The sequence below is a fragment of the Eumetopias jubatus genome, unplaced genomic scaffold (genome assembly GCF_037043125.1).
Source record: "Eumetopias jubatus isolate StellerSeaLion01/CBP00866 unplaced genomic scaffold, mEumJub1_p1.0 scaffold_3, whole genome shotgun sequence".
NCBI classification, from domain to species: domain Eukaryota; kingdom Metazoa; phylum Chordata; class Mammalia; order Carnivora; family Otariidae; genus Eumetopias; species Eumetopias jubatus.
In genome coordinates, this window is record NW_028274809.1 from 31,888,898 (window position 1) to 31,900,264 (window position 11,367).

The window sequence follows — 11,367 nt, forward strand, 5'->3', positions numbered from 1 at the left end:
ATACTCAGAAGACAATACTATTTTTATCTCCATTTTGCAGATAAGGAAATTGAGGCTCAGAGGGGTTAAGGGCCTTATCCAAGGTAGAGTTGCCAAGTAAAAACACAGGACACCCCATTAAACTTGAACTTGTTGATGATCTTTTTAGTGTATGTCCCATGTATCACAGCCTCACGAATTTTTGCTAACCAAATATTCCATGTGATATATGGGACATACTTACACTAAAAAAATGATCTATTGGACACTCAAATTTGATTTGGCATCCTGTATTTTATCTGGCAAACTAAGGTCCAAAACAGACTTCCAGTAAGTATTGGACGAGGACTTAAACCCAGAAAGTGTGGTTCTCTAGTCCAGGCTCTTAAGTACCTTACAAAGCTGGTTCTCTCCAATGAAGACTGAACTGCTCATATGGCAGACAAAACACTAATCAAGCCATGTTTTCCTGTTGTAGGCCATCTGAGATAGAGTAAGGGGGCATTTTCTCCAAAGGGAGAAAAGGAGTGGCTCTCCCTTCTACACTGGTGGAGTAAACCCACCCAGTCCTATTAAAATAAGTATATTTAATGAGCTGTTATGGTATACCTGGTACTTGCAAATATTTCTTATTTGATGCTTGCATGCTTGCACTTGAAAACATAGATCTATCTCAACTGAAAGCTCAAGCTCTTAGCCACCGCCTTACACTACGTCTTCCAATTCTTGCCCTAGTTTTAAACTTGAATCAAATTTAGCAGTTTAATCCCCTGATGCTGGGGCGGGGGTAGGGGGTGGTGATGTTCAAGAACGAGGTTTAGGGAGGTTTTTCTCCTTAGGCTCTACGGAGGAAAATCATCTACCAACATCAAGTGCTGCTTGATTAAAGAAACTATATTTCAAATAGAGTTGTTATTTTTTTTCAGGATTAAATGCTCCCCTTTTTAAAATCCTGGGTTTCAAATTTTAAATCCAGATACCCACTTTGGTGGAGCTTTAGCTGAGAATGGGCTTCTCTTCTCAACACAAGTTCTGGTGTGATGGGACCCTAGTCTTGGCCATGAGTCCCTGTGTCTAGATCATTCTGTATAGTCGTGCCTGAGTCATTGTTTCTTGACAGAACCGCGTGGACCCCATGAGAGGCCCTGTGGGAACCCGAAATTCAGTACACTTGAAGTAGTTGAAGATGTTTACAACATGAGTCAGCAATTAATAGCAACTTTCCCCCCCAAAAAAAGTTACATCTTTCATACAAGCACTACCAATTATGCTGTTTAGTTTTGTTTTTCTAAGGCGAATGACAAGAAAAATGTATAACCAAGGGACTGGTTGACAGGAGTGAAGAAATATGAGACAACTAAAACAGAGAACAAAAAATAATGAGAAAAATGATTAAAAGAACTGAATTGGGTGGCTTGCTTTACTGGTAATGAGCCTGAACTAAAGGCAGAAGTTGCATGTATTTCTGGAACCTGCAGGAGAGACGGAGGAAGTCGTTTTCTCCCAATCTCTAACTGGATTTTGTTTTCAAACTGGGTGGATAATATAAAAGCAGCATGAGAAATCTGTCCTGGGGGAGCCCCAGCTGTGGCCCTAGATGAGGAGCGGGCTACATAGACTCTTTCTGCTCCCCCCCCCCCCGCCCCCGCCTTGCCCTTAGATTCTACTCTGCCTGGACATACCGAGAAGTTCACAGCCATCCAGACCCAGTTCATCTTTGCACCCTCACATATGCAGTGCCTCCCTCCAGCCCACCCTCAGGCCTGCTGAACAAGAATCTCCCTTCCACCCTACATCAGTTCTCTCTGGCTGTGTAACCAATAACCCTAACAGAAATGTATTCTCTCGCTATTCTGGGGTCCAGAAGTCTGAAATCCATATTTTGGCAGGACCAAACTGCCCCCTGAAGGGTCAAAGGGAGAATCCCTTCTTGCTTCTTCTGGCTTCTGGTGTCTCCAGGTGTTCCTTGGCTTGTAGCTGCAGAACTCATCTTTGCTCTGTCCTCACACAGCCTTCTCCTCTCCCTCTGCCTTTCTCTTCCAGGGATGCTTGTCACAGGATTTGAGGCCTGCCTGGATAATCTGGGATGATCTTATCTTGAGATCCTTGACTTCATTACATCTGAAAAGACCCCTTTTCAAAATAAAGATCCACCTGGAGGTTTTGGGCAGACACATCCTTTGGTGGGTATGGGAAGCAACGTTGAATGCTTTTTTCTAAATCCAAGGATTTTTTAAAATTTAAAGCCAATTAATTAACGTATAGTATATTATTAGTTTCAGAGGTAGAGTTTAGTGATTCATCAATTGTACATAACACCCAGCGCTCATTACATCACTTGCCCTCCTTCATGCCCATCACCGTTACCCTATGCCCCGCAACCTCCCCTCTAGCAACCCTCAGTTTGTTTCCTATAGTTTAGGAAAGAGACTAATCAATCAAAAAAGAGTCCATTTATACTCCACCAAGGCATTTTTAACATACCCTTTCCTTGCTTCTTCAATTTTCTTATGAGTCAAAACTGTTTAAGATCATCATTCTTTTGTAGACTCCTCCTCAAATCTCTCTTGAAACTCACAGTCTTCTTGGCTTTAGGGTTCTATATATTCAGCTCCCATTCTAGTAGGTATTCCTTCCGTAGTTCTTCCTTCACTGCTTTACTCTGTAGGTCAGTTTGGCTTTCCAAACCAGTGGTGGCACATCCTGGTTTGCCTGAGACAGTCAAGGATTAAGCCTATTCATCCATCCCCATATCCCTCCTGGTTGGCACTTTCTCTAATACACAAAATCCCAGTTTTGATGATACCCCCAGCTAGAACACTTTCCTTTGGATTTGAGGGAGGATTTGAGGAACACTGACAGAAAAGATTCTGTTTAGAGAATGATGAGTGGTGAAGAGGCTGAGGCCTTTGTCTGAACCTACAACTGTGGAGGCTAAAAGGGGAACAGGGAAGATCTGAAGGGGAGAGCTAGCACATGGAGCAGGCCACAGCATAGAATGAAACCACACTTCTGTTCCACTGACTAAGGGGAAATCAAGCCTCTCCTAACAGCTTAGGGCTTTAGGTTCCTTATCTGAAATAGTCTAAGAGCAATCAGCTTCTGAAGTTTGAGTCTCAGATCCAATCTGATTATTTGGTTTGCTGAAATATGGTCTCGATAAGTTTGCAAGCAAAACACTCCCCAGAACGATTTGGTGACAATTTAAGCAACTCTCCCCCCCTCTTTCTACCCAAGGAACCAAGGTATTCTATTGCTCAGGAGATGCACAACCAGAACTATGGGCTTATCTTCACCTCTTTGTCTTTCTTAACGCTCAGGACACAGGGAAACGTTTAAAGAACTCAGCATATCATTCTTCAGTTTGAGGAAATATGCCTGACACAGTCCAATAAACCACCAAAGGGAATATGAAATGGCATAGTCGCTTTTGAAAACAGTGTGGTCTTTCTTAAAAAGTTAAATATATACACCTCCCCTGTGACCCAGCAGTTTCACTCCTAGAGAAGTAAAATTATATGTTCATAATAAGGGTTATACAGGAATATTGATAGCAGTGTTACTCAGAGTAGCCCCAAACTGGACAAATCCCAAGTGTTCATCAATAGGAAAATTGATAATTGTATCATCATATATCATGTAATGATTATATGCAATTAAAAAAAAGAATTACTGATTAAATCAACCAATAGCCAAGTTCTGTCGATTCTACTTCCAAAATGCTTCCTTCCTGCCATTACCACCATGCTGGTCTAAGTGCCCATAATCATTCCTCCCTCTGACAATGCAACAGTCTTCACCTCGTGTGTCCCCTTCCCCTCTTTCCTCCTCACATCCATTCCCCACACACAGCCAGAGTGATCTCCCCAAAGCCTGAATCTTAGCATCCATTTGGGGCAAAATCTAAACCTGCTGTCGTCCACCAAGCCCTACCAAGCTCCCTTCCTGTTGCGCCCTTAATGGCTGTCCCCTTGCTTGCTTGGCGGCAGCCACTCCCCCTCCCTCCCCACCTTGCTTCCGGGGGTGTGTCACACTTCCTGAGGCACGGGGGTGTTGCTGAGGTTGTTCTGGGCACAGCACATCGCTCCCCCATCTTCTCCTGGTCAACCTACTCCTGTCTCCTACAGGAAAGACAAAGATGAGGGAGGTCAGCTCTGGTTCTGTTGTAGATGAGGACTCTGCAGGCTTTCTGTGCTTTCCCTTCATGGCACTCTCAACAATGATCATGAAATGGCATTTAGAGTGGTTATTTGTTCATATATTTTTTTGGTATTCTTTTTATTATATTCCTACTGCTGCTGTAACAAATCACCACAAATGTAGTGGCTTAAAACAACACAAATTTCTTATGTTATAGTTCTGGAGATTGGAAATCTGAGCTGGGTGTCACTGGCCCAAAATCAAGGTGTCAGCACAGCCAGGCTTCCTCTGGGGGCTTTAGGGAAGAATTTATTTTCTTGCCTTTTCCAGCTGCTGAAGGTCACCTGCAGTTCTTGGCTTGTGGCCCCTTCTTCTATCTGTATAGCTAGTGGTGTAGGGTCTTCTCTCCACTTCCACCTCTGGTTGGTTATCACAACTCTCTGACTCTGGTTCTCCTGCCTCCCTGTTATAAGGACCCTTGAGATTACACTGGGCTTATCTAGATAATCCAGACTAATCTATCTCAAGAACCTTGATTTAATCACATCTGCAAAGTCCCTTTTGCTGTGTAAGATAACATATTTACAAATTCCAAGGATTAGGATGTGGACATCTTTGGAGGTGGAGCTATTCCTCAGCCTATTACATCTGCCTTCTCCCCACATTTTAAGCTCCACTGAAGAGAAGAACCATGTCTGTCTTATCCACTACCAAACTCTGATGGCCTAACTGGAGTCTTGCATGTTTCAGGTGCAAAATAATTCACTTATTGTGTAAAGTAAGTGCATTAAATGGCTTAGATTTTATAATACTTATTTGTCCATTTTATTTCCAAATTTAGGACTGGAGCATCTTTTATTGCTCTGTAGCCACTAAGGAAAGAGAGCCCATTGTACCTGGACCTTGCCCATTGTACCTGGACCTCCTCATCTCAAGTCAAAATTGGTCTAAAAAACCACCTGAACCTTAAGTCCATTACTTACTATTTTTGTTCATAGAATTTAACTGCATTAAATTCTCTTTGCCTAATCATCTAACACTTAGGATGAAACTCCCTTGAACTCCTCCTACTTTAAAAAGTTTTCTCACCTGCCTCATGAACGCCACAATTCACATGAATCAGCATGCATCCTCTAGGTCAACAGGCTTCTAAGAGATTTATGCTCCTGCAGTATTTCTCCAAGCCATATTTCTTCAAACTCTGTTCCCAACCTCTATACACCATTTCATTGACAACTTCACAAATGGAAAATCTGATAACAGTATTCTCAGAGCCAAACAATAACGTAAAAAATTTGGAATAAATACAGCTCAATTATACTAGTATTGTTTTAGCCTTGGTCATTTAAAAATATATATTTTTTGTATTAGAGAGAGAGGAAAGGCAAAGTGACAGAAAGAATCTCAAGCAGGCTCCACGCTGGGCATGGAGCCTGATGTGGGGCTTGATCCTGATGGGGCAGGGTGGGCGTGGCGCTCGATCCTGACGGGGCCTCAATCCCACAACTGTGAGATCATGAACTGAGCTGAAGTCAAGAGTCAGATGCTTAACTGACTGAGCCACCCAGGCGCCCCTAGCCTCTGTCATTTTGAGAATCTCCCAGGACAGGAGATTGAAAGAAGAGATGAAGAATGGTATATGTGTGTGTGTGTGTGTGTGTGTGTGTGTGTGTGTGTGTGTGTGTTTAAAGTGGGGACACACTATAAATGCACATCAAACCCATTTCAAAATAGAAACCTTCTTAGATAAAGTGAAATCAGGGAATTCTTCCAATCAACTAAAACAAATATAAAGATAGTTAAGTCAGCCAAACCAATTCCTTGATATCATGTGGTCAAGAAAGGAAAAAAAATGGTTATCTGAATTTTTAAATTTTTACCATCTTTTTAATCCTATGTAGATACAGTTTGAATGTGAAAGCATTACACATCTGAAAAATAAAATAATTCACCAAAGAGATTTAGGACACTACCAACTTAATTCTACTCATGAACATCTTGCCCTACCTGCTGTGTTTTGAAATCTTGTCTTGGCTTGCTTTGCAAGGACTTTATGAAGGTTCCCCACTCCCCCCTCCCCAAACACAGTGGAGCGATCTAATCTAGTTAAGCCCATTGTCTCCACCTAGCCTTGCCTGGATTCACAGCACGATGCCTGGACATATGAGGCTGTGGAGCATTATTCATTTCTCACAGAGAGGCCAAGTGAGTGGGGATTAGCCTCAACAATGAGCACTGCTATTTGCTATTTAGCCAGGAGCAAGGTTCTCATCCAACACAATGCTTGTGCACGTTCAGCTCATTGCTTGTCTGTGCAGATCCCCACATGCAGAGAGGACTTTTACAACCCAAAGTGACAACCATGTGTCCCGTGGCTCTGTTCCCACCAGGGATAGGAAGGCCACAGCTCAGCTCTCTGCATTTTATCTCCACCACTGCTGAGAGCAATGCAGTGATCTGGTCAAAGGACTTGTATTTGCTCGGTCTTATAGAGACAACCTATGCTGGTTATTAAAGAATGTTCATTAATAAAAAAGCATTTGACTTAACCTCGTGTGGACACAAAGGTATCCATGCATTATGACAAGAACTTCACTGGATAAATACTAGAAAATTCCTTCAAGAAAGGGAAATCAAGCTGAAGAGAAAGATGGCCAAGAGTCATATACAACCAGTTTTCTATTTAGGGATATTCAGGCTTATGTTTCTGAACATAAATAGGAAGTTTGAAGAATAGACTGAAATTTTACAAAGGGAAGGAGGATTTTCCATTTGGGGTGCTACAAATATAACATTTCTGATTCCAGGTCTTGTAAAGCCATTGCCTCGCTTCAGTCCTTGTATAGTTTAGGTCCCCTCTAGGGGTGGAGAGCTCCTTTTGATTCACAGGAAGGCAGTGTTTGCTACAAATACAGAAAAGTTTGCCTAAAAACTCATTTTGAGTCAAAATATTTATTGTAGCAACAGGTGCTGACAGAAAGTAAGAGGCACTTGGAATTTAGTTCTTCATTCACCGATAGGTAAATGATGATCACTACTGTATGAGGAAGCCTCCATGTGGGAAGTTCACTTCCCTAGCAACCTTACTCAGGACTAGGGCAAAAAGCAACCCTTCTACTCAATACCTGTAATACTTTCCTAGCACTGCTGTGACAAATTACCACAAACTTAGGGGTTTGAAACAACACAAATGTATCGCCTTATAGTTCTGAAGTTCAGAAGTCCAAAATGGGTTTCACTGGACTAAAATTAAGGTTTCAGTAGAATTCTGTTCCTTCTGGAAACTCTAAGGGAAAATTTGTTCTCTTATTTTTTCAACTTTTAGAAGTTGCCTTCAAGCCTTGGCTCATGGTCACTTCCAGCAATCCCATCGCTCTGATTCCTGCTTCTATTGTCATATTTCCTTCTCTGACTCTCCTGTCTTCTGCTTTCTTTTATAAGGGCCCTGGTGATTACATTGGGCCCATCCAGATAACCTAGGATCATCTCTCCATCTCAAGATCCTTAACCTAATCACATTTGCAAAGTCCCCTTTTGTCACATAAGGTAATATCTTCACAATTGCAATGATTAAGACTTGGACATCTCTGGAGGCCATTATTATGCCTAACACAATACCCTTTTCCATTTTCCAACCATAAGTTTTTGGCCATTTTTATATTTGACTCTTCTTTCTTGACTCATCTCAACCAACCACCCGACCTTTCTTTTACCCCAAAGTACTCTTTGTAACTTCCTACTTCTTTACAAGATTGAGGGCTTCTTGGAAAAGCAGATACTATATTTTACTTTATTATATTCTTCACAGACCTTAGCACAGTGCCTTGTATAAAATATGTGTTCATAAAATTTTGTGATTTAAAAAACAGAAAAGATAATTGCTATAGAGAACTAGATTTTGAAGTTCACTGTGGAGGAGGGACTGGTGAAAATGAAAACATAATTTCACTTCAAAGATGGCAGAGGGCCTTGGATTCTGGGGTAATTCAATGTGGGAAAGGACAGTCTTTTCATCAAGTGTGGTGGGACAACTGGATAGCCACAAGAAAAGAATAATCCTTGAAATTTACCTTGTTTCATACACAAAAATTAACTTTATAATGTTTTTAAAGAAAACAAAGGAGAAAATCTTCATAGCTTTGGGATAGGCAAAATTTTGTCTTCAGTGATTAAAACAAAAAACTAGTGATGAAAGAAAAAAATCAATAACATGGACTTATTCAAAATTAAAAACTGCTCATCAAAAGACCTCATTGAATAGTGGGGCAAAATTAGACTTAGATGGATTTCTGCTTCCAGCCATGTCTAAATAACAGGAATCTGATTTACCTTCCTTCCTGAAACAACTGAAGAACTAGACAAAATATATGGTGCAATGGTTATCAAGACTTTGACGTGAAGCAATGACAGACACTGAGCCCTGAGAGATAGATAACAAATGCAGTGGGCCCTATACTTGCCCTAGTTTGCTGCATGGAGAGAGTTTCTGGCTGAGGGGCAGAGTACAGTAGTCTCCTGGAGTTGGGGAGAGAAGGGAGTCTGTGTGCTTAGAGTTTGCAGGGCAGAAATCAGGGATCTGTAGAGAGTTCTGCTGGAGACTTCAGCTGAGCTGATCAGCACATGTTTGTAAGGCTACTGTCCAGGTTCAGGGAAACAACTCTGGAAATATTAGACAAACAGTACCAGGAACTCACACAGTGCCAGGAATAGTTCCTGTTCCCACCAGGCAGAGCAGAAAATCTCATAATTCAGGAGGCATTGGGTAGAGTTCTCAAGTCCTAAAAAGGTTCAGCTTTGATATTGAGACAAAGGTAACCCTTGAATAAAGGCTGCTCTAGTTCCACATGACAAAGCCTAAGAGCAGATTCTGAAAGGGTTGACATGTTTGTAAGCAACTCAACTGCATCCCAGAAGCTCAAGAATACTTACAGGAGTACAAAAATAATCAGCATCCAAAAAGTTAAAATTTACAATGTCTGACATCCATTCAGAAATGAATAGAATTAACATTCTCAATTACCATTTGGAAGCAGGAAAGTATGACCCATAATGAGGACAAAATCAATCAATGAAAATTGATCTAAGAATTATACCGTTGTTAGAGTTAGCAGAGAAGACATTGAAAGAGTTATTATGACAGTATTCTGTAAGTTCAAGAGACTAGAGGAAAGATTGAACATGAAGACTAGAGACATAGAAGATATTAAAAAGGTCCAAACTGAGCTTCTAAAGATGAAAACTACAATATTTGAGATAAAAAATACAGCAGATTAAACAGTGGAGAAAAAAAAGATTAGTGAGCTTGAAGACAATAGCAATGGAAGCGATCTAAAATGAAAATCGCAAAGAATTAAACAAATACATTGAAAACTAAAATGAGCAGAGCATCAGTGAGACAACTTCAAACATCAAATATGCGTGTAATTGGAGTCCCCAGAGCAAAGGAAGGAGTATTTCCAGTTCTGATTTATTTTGTTTTTTTGTTTTTGTTTTTTTAAAACATTTTATTTATTTATTTGACAGAGAGAGAGACAGCAAGAGAAGGAACACAAGCAGGGGGAGTGGGAGAGCGAGAAGCAGGCTTTCTGCTGAGCAGGGAGCCCGATGCAGGGCTCTATCCCAGGACCTTGGGATCATGACCTGAGCCGAAGGCAGACACTTAACCGACTGAGGCACCCAGGTGCCCCAAGAGGTCTAAAGATTTCTTTTTTAAAGATTTTATTCATTTATTTGACAGAGAGAGACACAGCGAGAGAGGGAACACAAGCAGGGAGAGTGGGAGAGGGAGAACCAGGCTTCCCGCAGAGCAGGGAGCCCGATGTGGGACTCGATCCCAGGACCCTGGGATCACGACCTGAGCCGAAGGCTGATGCTTGACGACTGAGCCACCCAGGTGCCCCCAAAATAACTCTTATTAACTTGATCACTTTTAAACTCTCTTTTAGTGTACCATTATTTTGCATATTTAAAAAGTATGCATTCCTGATCATCTAAAAGCCCTTAATAGCTCAACTACACTGGGAGTATTTTTTTTCCCCTGGCCTGGCTCAGTTCTTCCATTATGACCATTAGTTCGAATTTCCAGTTAAAAAAATTTTTTTTTAAATTAAATGCATTTTCACTTTGGAGACTTCAAGACAAAATTTCAGCCATCAGGCATCGGATACTTCAAACCTGGAAGCAAATTTAGTGCTTGTTTCCTTTGTGTAGTCTCCTGTCTGGACACGCGCAGCAGCTGGGTGTACAGATCAGCAGATGTGATATGAGAAACACATTGGGTCAGGTCTCCATCATGAGATCAGGCAAAATCAGTTTTCTCTCCAGTAAAAACAGAGCAACTTGTTTTCAAATCTCGCAGCTTACAGCAAGCCCTGGTGCTTACTTTTGCTTTGTGAGGTCGTTCAGCCTCATACTCTCCTGCCAGTGGGACAGTCTGTCTCCACCTCAGCAGCACAAAGACCAAAGGAAAAAGGGACTCGGTAGCTGCTTTTCTTGCATTGGGGAGATATACACGATTTCCCACAGTAAGAGAAGATATCTGATCTTTGTGGCCCCTTTGTTTCCTCTCTCCAAGTTTTATAGCCTTTTTTATCTGTAAATAAATTTTAAAAAAAGTTGTACATACATTTTCAAAATGTGCTGCATAATACAACTTCATCCATTTGGGAAGCTGACGACTGCCCTCTGAGGTATAGCCTGACAGCCTAAAACCCAGGAATCCATCATCTGGATATAGTGGTGTCATGCTACTGCTCCCGGTATGTACCGCGGTATATACCGCGGCACCCAGGAACCACTGAGGTGAGATGTGCCCGTAACTCTGATAGATTAAAGCACCACATCCAAGACACAATTATGTGTCGGGGGGGGGAATGCTCTCATAGATCTGCCGGGTTTCAGCCCAGAATCCAGCAGGCAACCAGGCAAGTCTGTGCTGAATCAGAGCTTCCAGAAAGCCGGGAAGCAGCAGGATGACAGTTCTGTTCTTCAACAGCCCATTATGAACGAATTAGCATACATGAATTGCAGATTCGAAGCATTAAAGTGATGTACAAATCATTAATTTTTTGTCAAATCCATGTCATCCTTGTGTATGCCTTCCTATTTTAATGTTGCATCACAGTGAAAAGAGGTACAATCCTCTGTATATAAAGAGGAGAGATTTGGTGTAGCTGATATAATGAGATCTACTTAAACACTATGTATTTTTCAGCTTTGAATATATCTGCTTGGAAAAAAATGCTACAC